Source organism: Schistocerca serialis, chromosome 2, assembly GCF_023864345.2.
Source record: "Schistocerca serialis cubense isolate TAMUIC-IGC-003099 chromosome 2, iqSchSeri2.2, whole genome shotgun sequence".
Classification (NCBI taxonomy): Eukaryota; Metazoa; Arthropoda; class Insecta; order Orthoptera; family Acrididae; genus Schistocerca; species Schistocerca serialis.
In genome coordinates, this window is record NC_064639.1 from 788303159 (window position 1) to 788328225 (window position 25067).

The window sequence follows — 25067 nt, forward strand, 5'->3', positions numbered from 1 at the left end:
ACATATTTAAGTGATTAATGTTGCAAGATCACGGGTTACTGCAAGCGTGAGAAAAGCCATTGCAAATGTGAAATGCTGGTGCGTTAATAATTGGTTTAACCGCCATAATGTTGAATGCAAGCATGTAAACGTGGATGCGCTGTATTGTACAGGTGCCAGGTGTCAGTTTGTGGAACGGAGTTCCATGCCTGTTGCCCTTGGTCGGTCAATACAGGGCCAGTTAGCGCTGTTTGTACATGACTATGGAGTTGTCATCCAACTGATGTCCCATATGTACTCGACTGGAAACGGATCAGGTGATTGAGCAGGTCAAACCAGTATGCCGACACTCTGTAAAGCATGTTAGGTTACATCATCATCTGCATATGTGGGCTAGCGTTGTCCTGTTGGAAAACACTCCGTGGGATGCCGTTCGTGAATGGCAGCGCAACAGGTCGAATCACCAGACTGACGTACAAATTTGCAGACAGGGTGCGTGGTTGGTTGGTTAATTTGGGTATGGGACCAAACAGAGGGGTCATCGGTCCCATTAAGGAAGGATGGAGAAGGAATTGAGCCATGCCCTGTCGAAGGAACCATCCCGGCATTTGCCTGAAGGGATTTAGGGAAATCACGGAAAACCTATATCAGGATGGCCGAACGCGGGTTTTAACCGTCGTCCTCCCGCATGCGACTTCAGTGTGCTAACCACTGCACCACATCGCTCCAGGATGCGTGGGATAACCACGAGAGTGCACAGTCTGTCATACGAAACGGCACCCCTGACCACGACTCCTGGCGTAGGTTCAGTGTGTCTAGCACGAAGGCAAGATGGTTGCAAGCGCTCACCTGGCCTCCTCCTAACCAACACAAAGCCATGACGGGCACCGAAGTAGAACCAGCTTTCATCAGAAAAAACAACAGACCACCTCTTTTCCCTCCAGTGAGCTCTCGCTTGACACGGAGGTGGTTTCGGGTCAGTGGAATGCACACAACAGGGCATGTGACTCGGAGCTGTCCTTGAAGTATTCTAATATCTTATATCACTGTGGTGCTAACTGCTGCTCAAGCTGGTGCTGCGGATGCAATTCGATGCGCAAGAGCGGTACGCAAAACATGATGGTCTTACGTGGCCATTTGGAGCTCGGTCTTCTTGCGATGGTACTTTCTCGTAACTACCGTTGCCAGCAGTCATATACAGTGGGTATATTCCTATCGAGTCTTTCTGCAGCATCGCAGAAGGAACATCCAGCTTCTCGTAACCTATTACATGTCCTCGTTCAAATTCAGTCAGATGTTGATAGTGGCGTGTTTGTCTCCTTAAAGGAATTCTTGACTAACACAAACTCACTACGTCCAATCTGAAAGTGAACTAATGATCACGGCCGTTACAGCCTGATTTGTACAATACTGGCCATTAAAATTGCTACACCAAGAAGAAATGCAGATGATGAACGGGTATCCATTGGACAAATATATTATACTAGAACTGACATGTGATTACAATTTCACGCAATTTGGGCGCATAGATCCTGAGAAATCAGTACCCAGAACAACCACATCTGGCCGTAATAACGGCCTTGATGCGACTGGGCATTGAGTCAAACGGAGCTTGGATGGCGTGTACAGGTACAGCTGGCCATGCAGCTTCAACACGATACCACAGTTCATCAAGAGTAGTGACTGGCGTATTGTGACGAGCCAGTTGCTGGGCCACCATTGACCAGACGTTTTCAGTAGGTTAGAGATCTGGAGATTGTGCTGGCCAGGGCAGCAGTCGAACATTTACTGTATCCAGAAAGGCCCTTACACGACCTGCTACATGCGGTCGTGCATTATCCTGCTGAAATGTAGAGTTTCGCAGGGATCGAATGAAGGGTAGAGCCACGGGTCGTAACATATCTAAAATGTAACGTTCACTGTTCAGAGTGCCGACAATGTGAACAAGAGGTGACCGAGACGTGTAACCAATGGCACCCCATACCATCACGTCGGATGATATGCCAGTACGGCGATGACGAATACACGCTTCCAATGTGCGTTCACCGCGATTTCGCCAAACACGGTTGCGATCATCATGATGCTGTAAACATAACCTAGATTCATCCGAAAAAATGACGTTTTGCCATTCGTGCACTCAGGTTCGTCGTTGAGTACACCATCGCGGGCGCTCCTGTCTGTGATGCAGCGTCAAGGGTAACCGCAGCCATGGTCTCCGAGCTGATAGTCCATGCTGCTGCAAACGTCGTCGAACTGTTCGTGCAGATTGTCTTGCAAACGTCCCCATCTGTTGACTCAGGGATCGCGACGTGGCTGCACGATCCGTTACATCCATGCGGATAAGATGCCTGTGATCTCGACTGCTAGTGATACGAGGCCGTTGGGATCCAGCACGGCGTTCCGTATTACCCTCCTGAACCCACCGATTTCTTATTCTGCTGACAGTCATTGGATATCGACCAACGCGAGCAGGAATGTCGCGATACGATAAACCGCAATCGCGATAGGCTACAATCCGACCTCTATCAAAGTCGGAAACGTGATGGTACGCATTTCTCCTCCTTACACGAGGCATCACAACAACGTTTCACCAGGCAACGCCGGTCAACTGCTGTTTGCGTATGAGAAATCGGTTGGAAACTTTCCTCATGTCAGCACGTTGTAGGTGTCGCCACCGGCGCCAACCTTGTGTGAATGCTCTGAAAAGCTAATCATTTGTATATCACAGCATCTTCTTCCTGTCGGTTAAATTTCGCGTCTGTAGCACGTCGTCTTCGTGGTGTAGCAATTTTAATGGCCAGTAGTGTATTTTCATAGTGACCCCACTAGTGCCATTCTTAACGACTGGTGCGAAATTTGAGAGGTAGAAACCACTCCTACAACTATCGTTTATCTCTCGTATTTCTTTTAGGCGGTGAAACTACTCCTTCTATTTTTTTGTGGTTGAAATGCTGTAATTTAACAGATATGGCGTACTACCCCGCTCGCTACCTTCTTTTGTCTGACCGCGCCTTACGTCAACAGTGCTCGGTCGTCGCGTAGCAACAGTCCCGTATCCGCTCAGAAGTGACGTCGGCGGCTTGGCCAGCCCCTGGCAGCCCGTTTCGCGAGCGGAGCTAGTTTTTTGCGCGGAGGGCAACCCGCGGGCCGGTGGCTGGCGCAGTGAAACGCGACGCTGCGCGCCAGATGCGGCCGTGAGGGAGGTCGCGCGGCCCAAGGTCTGTCCGTCCCTGTCTCAGCCGTTATTAATAAGCAGCCAGCCCCTCACAACCACTCACCAGCTGCACGCCGCCTGCTGATAGGAACAACCTACAAAACACGTTCACAACGCCGTCAGGTGCTTTATCACAACTTCGCGACAACTACTGATAGGGGTGCTGGAAGCAAGGGCAGTGTGCAGTCGGAAAGTGGTCCGAGTAAAAAGGCAAATGTTAACGCATCCATTTTTTATGACTCTAAATTCATGTTATTTTTTGGGTCAAGAGTAACATGCAATAATAACCGTCGTCTGTGATCTTCGAGGTAATGCTAATGCTTTCTGTGCCGTCACTGTTTGATGTGCATTTTAGTTGGATTACATTATATTCGATGTCGAGAGAAATTATATATGACAAACACTGTCTCGTCCTTTCGGGAGGGAATTATAATATTTAGTTGATTTATAAATCTGTTTGTCTTTACGATAATATATATTTTTTTAAATTCCTACTATTCATCGTAGTCCCCACAGCAGCAATAGAGCTTATTTTTACGATATTCAGTTCTTTTTCTTTCCGATAAATAGTTAAAATGCTTCTTGTGAAAATCATTGTGATTTACTCAAGATAAATACATATATTCGTAAACGTGTATTCTAGTTTTCACTTGAGATATACACCTAGAGAGTTTTTTCCGAGCCGCGCGGGATTAGCGGAGCGGTCTGTGGCGCTGCAGTCATGGACTGTGCGGCTGGCCCCGGCGGAGGTTCGAGTCCTCCCTCGGGCATGGGTGTGTGTATGTTTGTCCTTAGGATAATTTAGGTGTGTAAGCTTAGGGACTGATGACGTTAGCAGTTAAGTCCCATGAGATTTCACACACATTTGAACATTTTTTTTAGTTTTTTCCGACTTATTTGCGGCAAGTATATTTTGTTAGGTCATTGTGTGTCGTGATGTCAGTTACCGTACTCTATTCGTTTTCTTCCCAAGAAATGTTTCTTTTGTTTATATATGACTGATCATAGTAAGCGTAATTCGACCTATTTTTACTCACTGTAGTAACTTCTCGTAATTAACGCTGTCAGTGCCGCTTATGTTTCAAAATATCGTGAATGTTACAATGTTATGGTCACCATGCTCTTTACGTCGTCTGTGGCATTTTCAGTGCGTCACTGGAGTTGTAGTTCCCTCTATTCTTGTTTTGTTGTTTTCTTTTTTTTTTTTTTAATTTTCTGAATGAAAGTAAAGTAAAAATTAACAGTTGCAGGCCCCAGGGAGTCACTGAAAAAGCTCTTGGCAAATTTTGACCCAGAATCAAAGGAAATTAAGGCTGCTGTATTTGATTGAGGGTCTCGTTTAAATTATTTAGCAGATAGCGTTTTTCTAAGGGTTCCCTTCTTTTATGTACAGATCCGTGATGAGTATAGTGTGTTCTGAGAATGAAAGGGAGACTAGAGTTGACTTGGCATCCACATCTGTAGTTCGAAAACACACCATAGGAAATGTGGCAGGGAGGGGGGATTTAGTGTATCAGTGTCGCGTCTTATTACCTTCATGGATGACAAGAGGAGAGCAAGACCGTCGATACCCTCCGTCCGCGCCCACATTTCTCTACTCACCCCGTCGTGATACATCGCTGAGTGTCCAATACCCCTGTCCTCTCGACACTAGTCGTATGGGGCCACTGAGATTCTTTATTATACAGTTACACGAGCTGTGTGTTGCATTAAGGGGGCTTGAAAGTTACACAATTACACGAGCTGTATGTTGGATTAAGGGGGCTTAAAAAGATGGGGGGGGGGGGGGGGGGGAGTGTTAAGTCTCGTCGGTGACGAGATTATTAGAAAATTGAAGGTACGTTTAGGATATTTTTTGATCGTTGCGGAACGTGCACTCTCTGAATTTTGTGAGCAAGATTTTTTGCGATGCATATTCCCCCCTACCCCGTACAGGCAAAATGCGTTGATAACTCTATTGGAGAAGATATTGTTCACCCTTCTCTCCATGAAGAAATGTTCATTTTGTGATTCCGCGCGACCGCTACGGTCGCAGGTTCGAATCCTGCCTCGGGCAGGGATGTGTGTGATGTCCTTAGGTTAGTTAGGTTTAAGTAATTCTAAGTCTAGGGGACTGATGACCTCAGAAGTTAAGTCCCGTAGTGCTCAGAGCCATTTGAACCAATTTTGTGATTCGCCTTTACGCACTCGTTGAAACATAGCAAGTAGAAAACTAACGTCATCTATACGCCGGACGATTCTTGGTATGTTCTTTTGTATTTTCTCTTGGTGTAGCTATTTGTGTCTTTTACTCTACACTGTTCAATGCCTTTTGTTTTCTTGTTTTAAATTTTGTTTGAGCAGTACTCTGTATTTGAAACGTGTCTCTTTTTCACTTCCTTTCACTTTCCAACAAATTTTGCTTGCAGAATGTTTATTAATATGTATTCTTTTCTGTTACAGGTAAAGATGAATTTCACACACCTCTGCCTCATTTGCGTTTGATTTACGAGCACGCCAGCCAGTCAAATCTCCAGGTATGTTAACGAGCCGTTTATTTTGCCCTTCTGGCAATTGCTGGTGTGGGACAAAAACTGTATTTACTGGATTGTCAAGCATCCGTTCTGTCACACATTTATATTATTCCACTCGATGCGTTTCTAAGACACATAATGCCATCATCATAGCCCATGTATAACTGAACAGTACATGGAACAGCAGCCAATTATACTATTACTAAAAAACTGAATAACGGACTGCTATGCAGTATTCGCTGTCTTTATGATAGAAAAGTGTCGCGGGGACTAAAATAGTTTGTAATTGTGTGAATGAGTTGCCTGTATAGGCGTCTCCTTCAGACGTGATAGTTTTAATCGTTGTTTACGACAGAAACTTCTCAGATGCTGTTGACATCAATGAACGTTTTTGTTTGAGTGTATGTTGGCAGTATTACGCAGTAAAGTGAGACACGATCCCAGCTGTGAAATAGCTTAATTTGCGTTTGTCTTACGAGGCGTGCTGTTTGTTATCTGTTCAACTGTATGCGAGATGTGGATGCAAAATAACGGGGCTATCGCTGTAAAACATTTCTTTCAAAAACATACATATTTAGTTACTGTCTTCCTCAACGTACTTAACTTCTCTGTTCATACAACGCTCCACACGAATTCTCTATTGATGGAAGGAGTGTTGGAAATTTGTGGTAAGTTCCTATGGGACCAAACTGCTGAGGTCATCGGTCCCTAGGGTTACACACTACTTAATCTAACTTCCGCTAAGGACAACACACACACACACACACCCGATGGAGGACTCGAACCTCCGACGAGGGGGGGGGGGGGGGGAGCTGCGCGAACCGTTGCAAGGCGCCTAAGACCAAGCGGCTACCCCGCCCGGCCCAAACAGTGTCGGAAGTCTTCCTCTGTGAGCTCCTCGATGAGGCGTGCCATTTTTTATTCCTCTGTTTCAACGGACTGAAATCTTGTTCCTTTTAACGCAGATTTGATCTTGGGTAATAGATAAAAGTCACAGGGTGCTCGACCAGGCGAATAAGGTATGTGGTCTAACACTGGGAAGCTGTACTTCGCTAGAAACTTCTTTTAACAGACAATGCGGTATGGGCTGGTGCGTTGTCTTGATGCAGAACCAATGACTTCTTCTTCCACAGTTAGGATCTTTTTTTTTTCTTATTTACTCACAGAGATGAGCAAGAACCTCAAGGCAGTAATGTTCATTAATAGTTTGACGTGCAGGAACCCAGTGAAGACACACAATATCGAAAAAAATAGTCATAATCTTGATTTGCTCATTCGAGCTTTTTTCGCCCTCGATGAGGTTGGGTCCTTCCAGTGCATGGACTGGCGCTTAGTTTCTGGATTATACGTGCAAAACTAAGACTTGCTACGTGTTACCACCCTTTCGAAGAAATCAGGATCATTTTCAGTGGTGTTCAATGTCAGTATAAACATATTTTTGAATTTCTTTTTCTTCGAACGTGAGAATTCTCGGCACCAGTTTTGCACGCTCTTTTCTCTTGTTAAACAGGTCACATAAAATTTGCCTTACGCATTCTTTGTCAATTACTACAATTTCAGCAATCGATCGAATAGTCAACCGACGGTCATAATGCATCAGATTAGGTATTTTTTTCGATATTTTCGTCCGTTTTTGATGTTGAAGGGCGTTCCAGGCCTGAGTCATCTTCAATGTCTTCTTGACCGTCTTGGAATTGCTTGAACCACTCAAAATCTCGCGTATGTGATAAACAGTCTTCGCCATACACTTCTTTTAGTAAAACTTATTTTTCAGTAGCCGTTTTTTCAAATCTCATGTGAAACTTCACGACAGTTCGTTATTATTGCACTTATCATTTTTCCGGCAAAGCAAAGTAACAGCTCTTACACAAAGCTATGCCACGGCCACACTGATTTGTGTAGAGACATCAAAGATGCCGCAATCGACTGAGTAAGGTTTCACGCTTCACCCTTTTAGTCCTTCATCTGATCCCGTAAACTCTTATACTGTTCGTCCTAAAACAGCCTTTCGAAGAAGTAGCGCGAACGGAAATTAATCAGAAGTTAGAGAAAATTCATAATAAGTCGGCTCCCACATTTTCAAATCGGTTTCTGAAATTATGTTCGTTGTTATGTACTGAATATAATATACGTGAAGAACGTTCCAAAACAAACTCAGATCAGGGTGTATAGGGCCCGGGACATCCGGGAATTCCGGGAAAAACCCGGGAATTTTTTCATCCGGGACAAATCCGGGAAAAACCCGGGAATTTTTTAGAATTCCGGGATTTTTCGTTGTTTTAGATTTCAGTTAAAGTTTTGTAAGTTTGACGTGTAAGATCTGATACGCCGCCAAAGAACTTCAGTCCACTACTGCTGAATAATATTGCAGCAATGAAACATAAATCAGAGAATAACACCAAAATAAAAGTTTAGTTGCATAGAAAATGGCTAAATAGTGTCAAAGGATTTAGGTCGAAGATTATGCAGTACGTCTGTAACAACTAACATGCATTCGATGTGTGTGACGTCACAATTGTTTACATTTCTAACAGATCACCAGAAAATATTACGAATAGCGGCTTGAGATGCGTTACTTTCAAAGTAAATTTCCACGCAAGATGATTTATGTTACGTGTGAGAATGTGCAGTGCATTTCTTAAATCACAGGTCGTTATAACTCTCATTCAAAACGTAACACTTTGAGGATCAGCCATTTGAAAAATGTCGGGCCCAGAAGATAAGTCATTTATGCTACTATTTAAAATTTTATCGGCACATTTGTATTTGATATGACTTAACGTGTAACACACGCTAAAAAAAGACAGAGCTTCAAGTTAGTTTTCATATTTAATGTTGTTTATTCATAGATAAAAAATTATCCAATCGATGGCAAAAAGTTTAATTGACCTTCAAAAAAATGTGCATAATGTGTTACTGAGCAATGTCACAAGTCCCTTCATGCCAGAACACTTCGACTTTTCTAAGCAACTGATAATCATTTTGGCACGATTTTAGTTGCCAAATTAGAGCCTGTTAGTAGGCCTACGGACTTCCTATCATTGTAGGACTAATAACAGTGGGCGCCAATAGACGTTGCAATTCTCGTTCGTACATACACATCTACTTACGAGTTAACCGGTGTAGAAACGCTCTTTGCTGAGTTGAGCGAGCTCGGCCTACCTTCGTAACGTACGCGCCGCGGCCTGTCTTTCTCGTAGCCTCGTGCTCTGAATAACTGCCGTCATTCGCTAGCGAGATCACGTGACATAAGCCATGACTGGCTGACAAAAGTGCATCGCTCAAGGCAATCTCTATTTTGAGTTTCGGAAGCTACCGTGCTGTAATTTGTGGAATTTGTGTATATACGAAAATAAACTCTGTGCACATTGTCTCGCATCAAACAACTTTCCAAACGCATTGTTTTTCCTGGATTTCGTTTCCTAAAGTGCTGGGACGTCCTCCGCCGGTATAAGACCTTTACGATTCAAAGGACTGATAGGTTTTACAGCTCCGAAGGAAAGTATACTGTTACTTAACACGGATGTATTTTCACCCGCTTTATACGTAATTTCATGCGGGAGAAATTGTGTTTTTAACCGGGAAATCCGGGAAAAATCCGGGATTTTTTTTTTCTTGTCGACGTAGACACCCTGTCAGATGTAAACCTCAAGAATGTGCACAATATGACATTGGTCGAGTGAAGAATAAAAGCGTAAGAAATAAATGATCACAAAGGTACGCCAGAATAAAGAACATGTTACATTTTACATGAAGAATTTACTAAGAGAAAGCGTTGTGTAACATGGTGTCATTTGTGGAACGCTGTCCGAACGTAAATGATGACGTTCAGTTCTCAGAAATATGTGGAACGTTTCAAAACAGTTTAACTGATTTTGTGTGTGTGTCGCTGTTACTTCTAATGAGATGTTGACTCTTTACTTTACGGGACAAACTAAACAGCAGTCAAATTAGGATGGTAACAAGTAGACTGGGCACTACACTTTGCGCAAATTAGGGTGGTAACCTCCAGATCCAGACCAAAACATGCGAAATTCATTTCATCTTCCGAAAAATAGTGGTCTGCGTTTTCTAAGGTGCGAAAGAATTTTTAAAGTATTAAGTAACTTGCATATGGTAAAATAACTTATGGTTGCCATGCAAGCCTTCCGGGTCAACTGCATGAATAAATGTAAAAGAAGGATGCCTAAAATGCAAACGAACAAAACTTTTTTCGTCAGAATGATGCATCAAAAGATTTTGGCAATTGTACATTTAAGGGGTCTGAAATACGATTTTTCGTGAAATATTCATCTGACACCATTGGAAAGAAATTTGTGGTTTGAGTCGAATGAAGAGGCTATATATTATGATAACCATAGATAAATTGTTTTACAGACCTGAGAACTGCGCCGGCCGGAGTGGCCGTGCGGTTCTAGGCGCTGCAGTCTGGAACCGAGCGACCGCTACGGTCGCAGGTTCGAATCCTGCCTCGGGCATGGATGTGTGTGATGTCCTTAGGTTAGTTAGGTTTAATTAGTTCTAAGTTCTAGGCGACTGATGACCTCAGAAGTTAAGTCGCATACTGCTCAGAGCCATTTAAACCAAAGTGCGCTTATTTTAAAGATCACTACATCAAAAGCACTTGAATTTTGCAACTTTAACACACAGAATTCCATTGCCGGACAGAAAATTGTCACTTCATCCTCGTAACAGTTTGTAAGACAAACTTCAACATACGTACACGTTAAGTAGTAGCTTCCAATAAAATACTGAATTTGCTCTAGACTGATCTAAAAAGGAAAATACCAAATACCAACAGCAAAGAAAAATGGGCCAGTGGAAGTGCACCAGTCTCAGCAAAGTTTTTCCGTGTGTTGTGAAAATCCGAACAAAAACGGTCATTGATGTCAACGACATTTGAGATTTATCACCTTGATGTATATTTTCTCACAAACGAAGAGAGGTAAGTAGTTATTAATATATGTGCCCGTCCACGGAGGAAGTTGGCTATTGTTTTAATGTGGAGATGTGTTTGGCATTTGGGCCCCGCACCGCTGTCAACAGACGAGCCTTTGTGTTGGTGATAGGGGGGGGGGGGGGGGGGCAGTTGCTAACGCTGCCTCAGCGATCGCGATCGACCGGTGCCGCGCGCAAATATTTGTCCTTACGCGCGGGAATAATTGGGCTAGCTGACCCAGCGCCGCCCAGGGCGGTCTGGCTGGGTCATCGTCCCGTATCTGCTCTGCTGCGACTGTCAGTCTCAGGAAGGCGATCCCCAGGCTGACTGACAACTGTCCAAAACGTGCAGCTTGACTAAACATGGCCCATTAGAAGAAGCCAAGCCATCACTATGTATGAATTACTAATAATGATTGCTAAACCGTTTGGTCTCAAAGAATATTTACTTTTGTTCTGTTACGGTATCTGTGATCATCTTAAGCGTTCCTGGAATTGATCATCTGTCTCGTGCTGGTGTTCAGCTAACTGGAGTGTCTTAAATGGCCGGCCGGAGTGGCCGAGCTGTTCTAGGCACTAAAGTCTGGAACCGCGAGACCGCTACGGTCGCAGGTTCGAATCCTGCCTCGGGCATGGATGTGTGTGATGTCTTTAGGTTAGTTACGTTTAAGTAGTTATAAGTTCTAGGGGACTGATGACCTCAGCAGTTAAGTCCCGTAGTGCTCAGAGCCATTTGAACCATTTGTCTTAAATGAGCTGCTATCTGATACCGAATTGAGTCTCCGATCAAGGTTGATACAACTGCAGACAAGCGAAAGAATCTGATTCATCTGCTTTGATATAGGCTTTCTTTTACGCCTACTTCACAAAATAAGTATATATCTACGTACATTCCTTGAAGCGCGAGGGTATTCTGAAACTGCTTTGCCATCGTTGTAATGAAGTGCAAAGGCTTTAGACACAACAAAACGCAACACGAAGCTAGGATAATTATGGTTTATTTGAAACTTATTGCTCGAATATGCTCGTATACTGCTTTGGTTGCAACTGTGGATGAATTGTACGTTTTGATTCACCTCGATCTCATTGTGCCGCGAGAATGGAAGCGGCCGTTACGCTCTGTCATAGTATAATAGTTATAATAATAATAATAATTATTATTATTATTGTTACTATTATTATTACGCCAAAGCGTATCACTTTAGCATACTGAAAAAATTTCTATCCACGTCTACGTTTTTGGTATAATGATTTGTTTTTAATTGGTAGGAAAGAAGCAAAGAAGAACTGGAATGATAGTCTTGCATATCTCCAGACGAATACTGAGCATTTTAGAAAAGAAAAAGGGAAATAAGGGTTTTACTTGAACGTGTCCGTCACTTCATAGTCCGTTGGACGAAAGTAGCCCTGGGCACGCGTTGATTAAGCAGTCTCGCTATTCACCTGAAGTTATTTATGGGCCTCATGGGAAGCGGAAACCAAAACACTCACCCAAAGAACTGCATTTTGCTACTTCCATAAAGAGCAATCATTGCACTACCTCGCCCAATCTACATGATGATTCCAGCGGTTGTATTTCTCAGAGAAATATTGCTGTCGCATCCATAGCTGAATAGTGCATTAATTATTTGCGTATATTTTAATTAGGAAAAACAGGAAATATGTCTCACACAGCTTCATCGTAGTAGAAGACTTTCGAACCGTTTGATATGCGGTTACTTTCTTAGATACCTTGAGGGATGTAACACTTTATTTAACACTCAATATCATTTTGTGTAGCTCTGTTGGTTATCATGACATCTCACAGAAAGTTCATAGAAACGTGTTCCATGTGTGGACGAGCATTGTCCTGTTGTGGACGAGCATTGTCCTCTTGAAAAATGGCACCACGATACTTTAGCATGAGAGGCAACACATGAGAACGAAGGATGTCCGCGATGTACCGTTGTATCGTCACAATTCACTCAGTCACTTCCAGCCGTCAATTGAAGTCATACCCGATGGCCCCCATACCACGATACCAGGAGTAACACCGAAGGGTCCCTCACACTGGAAGAATTCGACCTCTAATGAGATCTCCGCAAACTCACCGACAGCGGTCATCGGGCGTAGGGCAAAATCACGTTTCATTGCCGAACATAACGCGACGCCATTTATCAGCAATCCAAGCTTCCCGACCGTGGCACCACTCCAAACGCAGCTGTTTGCGTTTTGGTATTAACGGGAATCTACGCGTTGGACAGTAATCCACTGGTCCGGCTACTTCTAATCTCTGACCAGTGGTCACGGAATGGTCCAAGGAGTCCAATACTTGTTCTCGGATGGCAGGCGGAGATGTGAAGGGTTTACGATGTGCTTGGTGCACAATTCGGCGATCCAACCTTGTGGTGGTCAGACACAGTCGACCGGACCCTTGACGACGACTGCTCCCTCCCTTACGTTCCCTTGCAGGCCACCATTGGGCGGCTGTTATGTGACCTTGCAGATCTGTCTGTTGCTGGACTTGAAAAGTCTGCCAGCTAGAGATCTACAATGGGGCCCCTTTCAAACTGCGTCAGCTGCTGACAACGCCGCCTCACACAAGTACGCGGCATCTCCGTGTCGTTCACAATGATCACTCCGTGTCTGACGCTGTCCACTCCCCTTTATAGCCTAGCAGGCATAGTAACAATATCAGACGCGAACAACACTAATGCACTCCTAGGTAGATGCCATTTGCCTTGACTTCAGGAAGGCGTTCGATACAGTTCCGCACTGTCGCCTGATAAACAAAGTAAGAGCCTACGGAATATCAGACGAGCTGTGTGGCTGGATTGAAGAGTTTGTAGCAAACAGAACACAGCATGTTGTTCTCAATGGAGAGACGTCTACAGACGTTTAAGTAACCTCTGGCGTGCTACAGGGTAGTGTTATGGGACCATTGCTTTTCACAATCTATATAAATGACCAGTCAGTAGACTGATGACAAAAAAAAAAAAAATAAAATAAAATAAATGACCTAGTAGATACTGTCGGAAGTTCCACGCGGCTTTTCGCGGATGGTGCTGTAGTATACAGAGAAGTTGCAGCATTAGAAAATGGCAGCGAAATGCAGGAAGATCTGCAGCGGATAGGCACTTGGTGCAGGGAGTGGCAACTGCCCCTTAACATAGACAAATGTAATGTATTGCGAATACATAGAAAGAAGGATCCTTTGCTGTATGTATGACTATATAATAGTGGAACAAACACTGCTAGCAGTTACTTCTATAAAATATCTGGGAGTATCCGTACGGAACGATTTGAAGTGGAATTATCATATAAAATTAATTGTTGGTAAGGCAGGTGCCAGGTTGAGATTCATTGGGAGAGCCCTTAGAAAACGTAGTCCATCAACAAAGGAGGTGGCTTACAAAACACTCGTTCGACGTATACTTGAGTATTTCTCATCAGTGTGGGATCCGTACCAGGTCGGGTTGACAGAGGAGATAGAGAAGATCCAAAAAAGAGCGGCGCGTTTTGTCACATGGTTATTTGGTAAGCGTGATAGCGTTACGGAGATGTTGAGCAAACTCAAGTGGCAGACTCTGCAAGAGAGGCGCTCTGCATCGCGGTGTAGCTTGCTGTCCAGGTTTCGAGAGGGTGCGTTTCTGGATGAGGTATCGAATATATTGCTTCCCTCTACCTCTACCTCCCGAGGAGATCACGAACGTAAAATCAGAGAGATTCGAGCGCGCACGGAGGCTTTTCGGCAGTCGTTCTTCCCGCGAACCATACACTACTGGAACAGGAAAGGGAGGTAATGACAGTGGCACGTAAAGTGCCCTCCGCCACACACCGTTGGGTGGCTTGCGGAGTATAAATGTAGATGTAGATGCACTTCAGTGGCCGTTCTACCTGTAATAGCTAATTTCATCCCTGCCGATGTTTTGTACGTGTACGAAGTTAACATTGACATCCGGGCATGCCCTCTAGATGCTTCACTTTTTCTTGTCAGGCGGTGTACATCAGCCCAGTTAGGGCCATTTGAAGTAGTGGTCGCAACATTGCTCTGTAAAACAACATGACGACGTGCCCACATACCCGGGAAAGTTCCGTTGAAGAAATAAGTGTTGTTTAGCGCGTTGCAGTGAGAGGGCTCCTAGCACCCTTTGAGACGTAGCAGCGCTTACTTGAAGCTTACGTTGGCCGCGGCGAGTATCGGTCCGCCGAGTCGCGGGACCATGAATGGTGCCTCTGTGCTGAGCGGCCGGATCTCGCGTGGCGCCACCGCCCCCTCCCCCTCCCCCCACTAATTGAATTTTCCAGGCGAGGGACCGCTGCTTGTCTCGCCTCGTCTTGTCAGCAGCCACCTCTTCCTCCGCAGGCGTCACGCTGCGCGAGTTATACTTCACGTCGCTGGCTACGGGGTAAAGCCGTCGGCACACGGAACGTGCATTCGAACGTTGGGCGTTGACCGTGCCGAGTTTCTAACATCACGCCGTGGAAGAAACACGTTGGGGAGTCTTTCCGAACGTGCGGAACAATATCTAGCATGACAGATATTCTGAACGTGCGTTTGAACGTTGACCAGTGAAATGGTATAACACCACCGCCGTCACATGCATCCCATCTCTCTTCAGTACAGGCTAGCGAGGCGCCATATTGGCTTTCAGTTGAAGCCCATTTGTATATACCCCGTTTTTAAGAATCAGAAAATTGAGGAACTTTCGAAAACTCGTCGTTAATTGTGATTTGTTGTAATCAAATGACGGAAAACGTCATACTGATAGTTAAATAAAATAAATAGAAAAGTTGTAAGCTGTGTATGAGTATGCCGTTCCCAGGCAACACCACACCGAGGATCCTCATTCTTGATACAATTTGTTATAATTATATGTCAGTTAATAAAATATCTACAATTAAACTTTCTGTAGACGATAAGATGGAAAGTATGACCATAGAAAAGTTTTGGTTTGTATAGGACAGTGAGTAGTGTCGCAGACGGTGTATGTTTTGCTGGTTCGTGACCCACTAGATCCAAATATTTTTATCACTAGCCTTCACGTTTTCTAATAGGTTATGATACTTTCTCATTAGTTTAATAAAAGTATATTCTACAATACTCAATATTTTGGTAATAAGTGAGGCGTGAGTTCGTTTGGCTTAATTTACAAAACAGCATGCACTGCTTGCAGTAACATATTTTGCACTTGATTAAGTTTCTCATTTCACATGTTGTAAAGATTTTGCTCCTGAATAGGAACAGTGACGTAGTGAGAATTTGTACGAGTCCATTTCGTAAACAATGTGATGTGCGAGCCAGATACAAAACTGCCACTGGAGCGCGCTGCGATCGCGTGTGCGGCGTTGACAACCCTAACCGTACGCACAAGTTGCATCGTTTCTCAGTGTTCAGCAGCGCGTTGGAGTTGGCACGCTTAACGTTCACGTTCACTAGCACGGTATGTGTGTCGACGGCTTAACACCTTGTTCTTATTGGAAGAAATACCCCACATTCACGTGAAGCGTTTCAGAAAATGTGTAATAGTGTAATTCGCAGTGGCCTGACACTGGGTTCAGTCCAGCCTTATATCGCCGGCCGCTGTGGCCGAGCGGTTCTAGGCGCTTCAGTCTGGAACCGCGCGACTGCTACGGTCGCAAGTTCGAATCCTGCCTCGGGCATGCATGTGTGTGATGTCATTAGATTAGTGAGGTTTAAGTAGTTCTAAGTTCTTTGGGACTGATGACCTCAGATGTTGAGTCCCATAGTGCTCAGAGCCATTTGAACCAGCCTTATATCACACTGTGTGTCGTGGGAGTTAGTTTATTTGCTATCGTGCGGTCCGAATTGTGATGAACCCTAAAGTGAGTGAGGAAAATTTTCAGAAATTAGCAGATCCCGATCTCAACTGTACGGCGGACAGATGTGATACGAAACCTATTTGGGTATGGGAGCTGTACTTGTATCAGGTTATAGGGTTTCTACCAGGAGTCAGATTCGGTGAGTTTGAAGACGTGTCGTGCTGCCATGAACATAATTTTGTTCAAATGTGTGGGAAATCTTATGGGACTTAACTGCTAAGGTCATCAGTCCCTAAGGTTACACACTACTTAACCTAAATTATCCGAAGGAAAAACAGACACACCCATGCCCGAGGGAGGACTCGAGCCTCCGCCGGGACCAGCCTCACAGTCCATGACTGCAGCGCCTTAGACCGCTCGGAACTTAATTTTATAGGAGGTACACAAAACTTATTGCATATCAGAAAAGTAATAGTTGTACACTCAATCCTTCTTTTAAATACATTACTTTGATATCTAAAAGGTAAGAATATTTCATTACTGTTTGCAAAAGTACATCTTATTTAATTAGTATGATTATGAATACCACTTTTTATGTTAATTACCCTAAATTACTTAGATACAAAATGATTCACCTGCCCCTATGGATTAGTTTTATGCAACCCACAATACCTTCAAATACCACGAACAAGATTTTCATATTCTCTCGCTCGTTACGTGCAAACTATTAGTTCTACAGAAAAAAATGAACAGGATCTTTTAAACACTATGACCCCAAGCAAAAACGAAAACATAGGAAAATAATATAGTTAAATTTTATACTGGGATACGTATTCACTAGAGGCTGTAGTTTTCGAATTATACAACGAAAACGCACAGTAGTGACCTACAAATACATTTTTCTTCAATAATTCGAAAACTGTTGTTCATTTTTCCTGCAGGACCACTAGTTCGCACATAGTGAGCGAGAGAATATGAAATTCTCGTATGTGGTTTTCAAAGGTGTTTTGGGTTGCATCAGACGCATCGGTAGGACCAGCTGAATCATCCTGTAAATTATTACGTTAGCGTATTCAAATAATTAGGTATTAAAGCTAGAAGATATTCACAAAAGATTTTTAATAAAATACCATTGGTATTGACACTGAAATTTAGAAATATGAAACTGGAAAAATAACGAGAACTTAGAAAATTGCGTTACGTGTCACAAAGATAAATTATGATGTATAATACTTTGTTTACTTAAAGATCTTCATATCTGATCACTTTGTTTGCTAAACTTCATATCTAATTATATTAACGGATTTTTTGTTCTCTCGCGTTCTGTTTTTAGATGTCGACTGCCATAAATAAAACTTCACCAAAAGTGTTTTTGAACCAAGACCATATTTGTCTCTCTAGTTTAGCCACGTATTACGTATCGACGAATAAGGTATTAACTTCTGCAGAGGACTTCTTTTCGATCTTAAAATTTCAGTTGTTTTTATCTTTTCTTTTTCGCTTTCCGACTATTGGATTTGGATCCACAGATGAAACATAGATGAGCACACATGTTGAATAACATGGCCGTTTTTTTCAAGGTCTGTTACAGTTCACTGCCGTATGAAACTGAATGTAGTGTCAAAAAGCCATCAGGCGTCTAGTTTGTCCACGGACAAAAGGTAATCACCAAAGCAGCTGTACAAAACTGGTTGGGGGGTGTCATTGAGGGATTTTAGGATGGCTGCCTGTCAAATGCCTCTGAGTGAAGGTTACAGCATAATTTACCGCGAACGGTGACACAACTAGATAAACTTGTGTAGCGACAGCTGAATTCACAGCGCCGGCCGCTGTGGCCGAGCGGTTCTAGGCACTTCAATCCGGAACCGCGCTGCTGCTACGATCGCAGGTTCGAATCCTGCCTCGGGCATGGATTTTTGTGATGTCCTTAGCTTAGTTAGGTTTACGTAGTTCTACTTCTAGGGGACTGATGACCTCAGATGTTAAGTCCCATAGCGCTTAGAGCCATTTGAACCATTTTTTTTTAAATTCAAAGTATTTTTCTTCGTCCTCGGTAGCGTCAAATGCACTGTTTTGTTAGAATCACGGACAATCGAATCTATAAACTGACCGGAATACTGAAATGAATGAAAGGTATGTACCCCAGATTCCCGCCCCACCGTCTTAGAGAAGCCTGTGGGAATAATTGGGGTTCGGAGCGGACGGGCAGTATGTCTCGGCGCTGGCCTGCGCGCTTTGCCAGTAGTGACTGCACAATACGGAAGGCATTGAGACTGAGGCCAGCCGTCGCAGAGACGTCTTAACTCTGCAGAGAGTGAGCGGCCCGTCATCACGTCCAATGAAACTGCGCGTTCTCTGACCAAAGTGCCCATAAAGCTCCAGATACGAGCATCTCATCGAGCAGACTTTATAGCGACAGCGACAGCCGGCTGTAACCAGCGAATGCTTACATAATGTCAAGCTTGGTTACTGTTCAATGTTCCATCGACAACTGACGCCCTATAAACAGACCACTAGCTCGGTTTTTACAAGCCATCCCGGCGAAATCTGGTACGACCATGCTGTCAACAGTTATACGTACGAGTCTACCTTGATTGTGCACTGCTCGAGCTTCTGACGGCAGGTACTTCATATTGCTCTCGCCTCTTTCTCTCCCCGTTCGTGAACGGGAATAACAGATGTCACGGGAATAACAGATGTCGGTCTCAGCAAGCGCACTCATAGCGCACAGTTTCCTGCTGTTTCAGTGAATATGAAGTGCACTCAATTGGCAGACAAATACTAGTGAAGACACGTGTTTTATTAGTGAAAACATCGTCATCTCTTTATATACTCAGTTTTATTGAACCGCGCTTGTCATAGCTAGGAAGCTCAACCTCGGCATTTATGTGAGACACTCTATAGTGGCTTGGCAAAGCAGTTTTAATTTTCTTCCGCAATAAATGTCTTTCAAAATGTTACATTTTTTACTTGGAACAGACATCTTAAGAAATGGGTATGGCAACATATAGACCACATCAGAAGACTTCCGTAAAATACAAGAGATGTGTTTGGCCACGCGTTATGATGGAGCGCTTAAAGTAAAATTGTCAGTTAGTGCTGTAAAATATCCTTATATCTTGTAGCTCATATATTGTTGGCAGTTGATGCTTTTTGTGGAGGAAGGAAGATAAGATTTTTCGTTTGTGTGGCCATATCGCGCGGGGATTAGCCGAGCGGGCTAATGCGCTGCAGACATGGACTGTGCGGCTGGTCCCGGCGGAGGTTCGAATCCTCCCTCGGGCATGGGTGTGTGTGTTTGTCCTTAGGATAATTTAGGTTAAGTAGTGTGGAAGTTCAGGGACTGATGACCTTAGCAGTTAAGTCCCGTAAGATTTCACACACGTTTGTACATTTTTTTGTGGTCATATTGTGTTAGCAACACCACAAAACGCAAACCACAATTCATACTTAGAAGTACAAAAACAAACATAAAACAGTGGTGTACGAAAAAGTGTGCTGTGCAAAACATGAAAACTGCATAGTTCTGCAGAGAAACTAAAAACTAGACTACAACTATCAGCGTCTAAAGAAGAAAAACATCGATGATGTGCTAGTAGACGGCAGTTCCCAATGTAGGCGAGAAGTCAAGCGAAAATCGCCGTAAATAAAAACCAACACAAAGTTAACGAATTGTTTTTCGATCTTAAAGCAAATCAAAATGTAAATAACTTAATTACAGACCACTGATGATGCTTTACCTCAATAAAGCGAAACCCCTCTGGTGAAAAAAATACGCATTTTTTGTAGTTGCAACGACAGAACGAAAATACCCTTAAGAAAAGGAAGATAAGAGTCTACCGCCTCATCAAGGAGGTCATTTGGCGACGGAACGCGAACTCGTATTGGGGAAGGGCTGTGTACTTTCCAGAGAATCATCCCGGAATTCGTTTTAGTCGATTTAGGGAAACCACGGAAAATCGAACTCAGCATGGCTATGTATAGATTCGAACCGTTGTTCTCTCGAATATGAGTCCATTGTCTTACACTACACAACTACGCTCGGTGTTTTTCCTTTTTCGCAAAAAATATGTATCCTGTTCTTACAGTCTTCAACAGAGAATTCAATATGGAACAGAAGATAGTTTTACAACTTAGTTTAAATCTTGGTTTTGTACATACCTGATGACATTTTCTGATTTCAGCCGGACATTATCTGTTCTGGAACAGTCTTGTCAATGAAGGCTATGCAGCAGTAATATCGATGGCGTTTTTGGTAGATTTCTGGGACGAATGACAATTTGGCCTTAAAAGATCAGGAATATCGATCCCAAGAGTTTCGAGTTCCGTAACAGGCGAGGAGGATGTCGTCGTTATTCCAACATATGTCGAGTAATTTCCTGTGCATATCAGTGCACTCTGACGTTCACGAAACTTTGGATCTGAATCTCTCAGTCGTCTCACTTTGTTTCATAAGGGTGATTTGTCCAGGCGATGGAAGGGGGCTGGATCTAGACATCTGGTTTCTGGTAGTACGTTTGCTTCATCGTCGAAGCAATTACGACGTTCTCGTCACTCACTATGAAGGCGATGAAAATGTTTTAGTCATGGCTAGAAACAAACATTTCTTCCCTTATCGTTGTGCGTTGTGTTATGATTACAACATACACTTTGAGAAGCACAGACAAAAAAAAAAGCTTACTAAATGTCACGGCATTTTAAAACATCCAAAACCCTCATAATTACTTTCCAAAATATCTCTGAATGGCTTTCAACCAATCCCTGACATTTAAATAACATTGTTTCAATATATCCATGTAATTTGCTCATGGGTGAACCTTCAAAAACTGCCAGGAACCAGCTAGGAAGGAGGTGCAGATGCTGCCCATAGCGGCTCACGACCTTGTTTACTCCATCACAGAATATTGCGCTCGTGTGTGGGAAAGTTTCCATGTGACTGAGATTGATTTTCAGCTAAACGAAGCTACGAAAACCATCAGTGACATTGACAAGCCAGCCCAGCACGTGTTTTCTCCTGCATAGCCTAGAAAATAGATAGCTTAGGTATTAATTTTAACTTAGGTAATGTTCCGAAAATATAATACATCTTTGTGTGAAAGCCCTGTGCCAACAATGTGTCTTAAATCTCATAAAGCATCCAGAAAATCTTGAATCAAGATCTTCAGTATACCCGGCCAGTGGAGAAAACGTTGAAATGAACTTGTGCTCGATAAATAGTGTCTGTTCCAGTACCCAACGAAGAGTGTTAAAGGATTTAAGGTTCCCAATCGTGACTGATCGTGGCTCAACCGAATAAATAAATGGTCATGGAAGTTGTGATTCCTCAGTAAAAACTAGAATCTCTTCTATTTGTAAATATTATTGTTAATCTCTTTGCACTGAATTACATTACAAAAATAATTGTAATGATCGAAACGTTAGGTGTTAGTCTCACTTGAGTGTGCGCTGAGCTGTGGTGTAACCGAACGCTATTGTAGATGAAACTCTATATCACTTGCAGCCTCAAGATTTTAATTGCTGTTTCATATACTGGAAAGCCAGATATGTGGTCTTTTAATCGATGATTTTCTCTGTCTTTAAAGGTAAAAGTTAGTTATGATTAGAAATAAAAAAGAGCCTGCCGGAGTGGCCGTGCGGTTCTAGGCGCTACAGTCTGGAATCGAGCGACCGCTATGGTCGCAGGTTCGAATCCTGCCTCGGGCATGGATGTGTGTGATGTCATTAGGTTAGTTAGGTTTAATTAGTTCTAAGTTCTAGGCGACTGATGTACTCAGAAGTTAAGTCGCATAGTGCTCAGAGCCAGCCAAATAAAAATTGCTCGAAGCTGGTTCCCCACCACCTGCATATGTCGGCTTTGTGTCGCCTTTTAGATTCGAGGGCAACACGGAATGAAAGAAAAAGCCTCATGAAACTAAAATAATAACTTAATTGTGAAGTAAAAGAATATTAATAAATGTAAAGGAAGACTGGTCGAAAGTGTACATATTTGTACGTCAGTGAAATCAAAATCGCCGTCCTGTGTGGCCGAGCGGTTCTAGGCGCATCAGTCTGCGACCGCTGCGGTCGCAGGTTCGAATCCTGCCTCGGGCATGGATGTGTTTGATGTCCTTAGGTTAGTTAGGTTTAAGTAATTCTAAGTTCTAGGGGACTGATAACCTAAGTTGTTGAGTCCCATAGTGCTCAGAGCCATTTGAAATCAATATGTGCTGCCGGGTAACATTATGTACCTTTTTGATAAAAGTTCTTGGGTTTTGGTACAGCGTCATGCTTGCCCGAATGTTCTGATCCGACATTTCGACCTTGATGCTGACGCCTCCTTCCACGAACGCTGTACGTGTTGCATTTCAACATGTTGGCATCCTCCTTGCCATGCTGTTTAATCGGCTCGTGATTACTGTCATTAATCGGCCCTTGATTACTGTCACTGGAACCCTAATTTTCCTCCTGTATGAATCCGCGATTGATAATATTGTTAGTCGTATAATTCAATACACTTCCTTGGTAAGGCGCTCTATACAAGTCACTGAGTCCTCTCCGCATGCAGGCGATACAACGGCGAAGTCTCAGGTTACCATACTTCCAGGCGTGTTGTAGACTGAACGGAGCAAAACTCCGTATTGCCGCAACACAGCATGTCTTGGTGAAATCCACTGAGTGGATGTTTATCTCCGTTACACCGGTGGCTGTACGTAGCCATTTGGTGTAGTCAGAAGAGTATTCAATAACAAGTTGCAGAGTCCCCCCCCCCCCCCCCCCCCAAAAAAAAAATCGTCAAGCGGGTGTTGTAAAACGTTTTTAGGCATTTTGTTACTTCTCTTTCAAATTCTAAAGGTCGCAGGGGTAGCAAACAGGGAGCGAAAGGCTATTTACAATTCGTACAGAAACCAGATGGCAGTTATAAGAGTCGAGGGACATGAAAGGAAGACAATGGTTGGGAAGGGAGTGAGACAGGGTTGTAGCCTCTCCCCGATGTTATTCAATCTGTATATTGAGTAAGCAGTAAAGGAAAGTTCGGAGTAGGAATAAAAATCCATGGAGAAGAAATAAAAACTTTGAGGGTTCGCCGATGACATTGTAATTCTGTCAGAGACAGCAAAGGACTTGGAAGAGCAGTAGAACGGAATGGATAGTGTATTGAAAGCCGGATATAAGATGAACATTAACAAAAGCAAAACTAGGATAATGGAATGTAGTCGAATTAAGTCGGGTGATGCTGAGGGAATTAGATTAGGAAATAAGGCACTTAAAGTAGTAAAGGAGTTTTGCTATTTGGGGAGCAAAATAACTGATGATGATCGAAGTAGAGAGGATATAAAATGTAGACTGGCAGTGGCAAGGAAAGCGTTTCTGAAGAAGAGAAATTTGTTAACATCGAGTATAAATTTAAGTGTCAGGAAGTCGTTTCTGAAGGTATTTGTATGGAGTGTAGGCATGTATGGAAGTGAAACATGGACGATAAATAGTTCGGACAAGAAGAGAATAGAAGCTTTCGAAATTGGGTGTTACAGAAGAATGCTGAAGAGTAGATGGGTAGATCACATAACTAATGAGGAGGTATTGAATAGAATTGGGGAGAAGAGGAGTTTGTGGCACAACTTGACTAGGAGAAGGGATCGGTTGGTAGGACATGTTCTGAGCCATCGAGGGATCACCAATTTAGTATTGAAGGGCAGCGTGGAGGGTAAAAATCGTAGATGGAGACCAAGAGATGAATACACTAAGCAGATTCAGAAGGATGTAGGCTGCAGTAGGTACTGGGAGATGAAGAAGCTTGCGCAGGGTAGAGTAGCATGGTGAGCTGCATCAAACCAGTCTCAGGACTGAAGACCACAACAACAACAATTACTTCCATGGAGATAAGTGGTCCATACTACGGTGCTGACACGTGCTCGTGACGCAGTAAATCCGATGCAAGTTGGACATCAGAAAGACACAGAGGGCAGGGCTGACGACGGCGTGGGCGTGCTGGGCGGCGGGTTTTAATTCGCAGCGAGCCGCCGCCCGCCACATCCGCCGCGCACACAGCACGGCACAGCGCAGCAGGGAGGACCCTGTAATTACCGGCGGTGGGCAGTCGCTCGTCAGGCCCGACGCGCTCCGGTGGGCTTCTGAGGGCCACCGCGTCACACTCACTGCCTGCCTGGCCCATCTGCTCCACCTTTTCAATTCACTCCTCCTCCAACAGATCGTAACTCTGTTAAACTCCATAACAGAGAAAGTTCCGAAGAGAAACGGCAAGTTTCGTCATAGGTCGGGTAACGCACACTCAGATTACACAAAAGTCATGGGAGAGCGATATGCACATACACTACTGGCCATTGAATATGCTACACCAAGAAGAAATGCAGATGATAAACGGGTATTCATTGGGCAAATACATTATACTAGAAATGCCATGTGATTACATTTTCACGCAATTTGGGTGCATAGATCCTGAGAAATCAGTACCCAGAACAACCACCTCTCGCCTTAATAACGGCCTTGATACGCCTGGGCATTGAGTCAAACAGAGCTTGGATGGCGTGTACAGGTGCAGCTGCCAATGCAGCTTCAACACGATACCACACTTCATCAAGAGTAATGACTGGCGTATAGTGAAGACCAGTTGATCGGCCACCACTGACCAGACGTTTTCAATTGGTGAGAGATCTGGAGAATGT